This window comes from Somniosus microcephalus, chromosome 9, assembly GCF_052327205.1.
Source record: "Somniosus microcephalus isolate GS21.2 chromosome 9, FLI_Smic_1.0, whole genome shotgun sequence".
NCBI lineage: Eukaryota > Metazoa > Chordata > Chondrichthyes > Squaliformes > Somniosidae > Somniosus > Somniosus microcephalus.
In genome coordinates this window covers 117601376-117602086 of record NC_140995.1, presented here as the reverse complement: position 1 = coordinate 117602086, position 711 = coordinate 117601376, and positions in this window count along the sequence as shown.

Sequence of the window (711 nt, the reverse complement as noted above, 5' to 3'; positions counted from 1 at the left end):
CCCCCCCAGTCGCTCCTCTCTCTTCCCCCCAGTCGCTCTCTCTCTTCCCCCCAGTCGCTCTCTCTCTCTTCCAACAACAACATGCCCCTCAAAAAAGCCTCGGCACCGCCGGGCAGTCCAGCTAGTATCTATATATAAAAGGATAGTGGTGTCTGTCCGTCTGTCTGTATGTATGTCTGTCTGTCTGTCCGCTATACACTCAAAAGTTATAGAGCGTACCTACTCATATGTTATATCAAAAGAAAACTGATGATCAGGGGAGTGTCATACGCATATTTACTTTTTGGTCAGACAAAAAATTATTTGGGACTGTATACAAAAAACTTTCAAAAATACCGCTCATTAGCTAGTTGACCAATCCTACTGCTCATTAGCGTTGAGTGACGTGATGGTTGACCAATTGGGGGGCATTTCATGGCGTTATGTGGGCGGGCCTAATCAAACTGCCGATGCGAGAGCTGAGCTGAGGTGAGTGGCGGCCATTAAAGACCCAGCCGGGCCTGAAGCGCTGGCCGGCCGCCCTTCTTCACCCGCAAAATCTCCCTCTGGCTCTCACCTTTTAGCGGGGGGGAGAGGCTGCTTTAAATGAGATCATTCACTCAGTCACGTCTCTCTTCATATCTTTTGTTTTTTCTTCTCTCTAGCCGGCTGCGCGGGAAAACAGAGAACCACACGGCCCGAGAGACAGCAAGCAGGGGAGCAGTGGCGAGG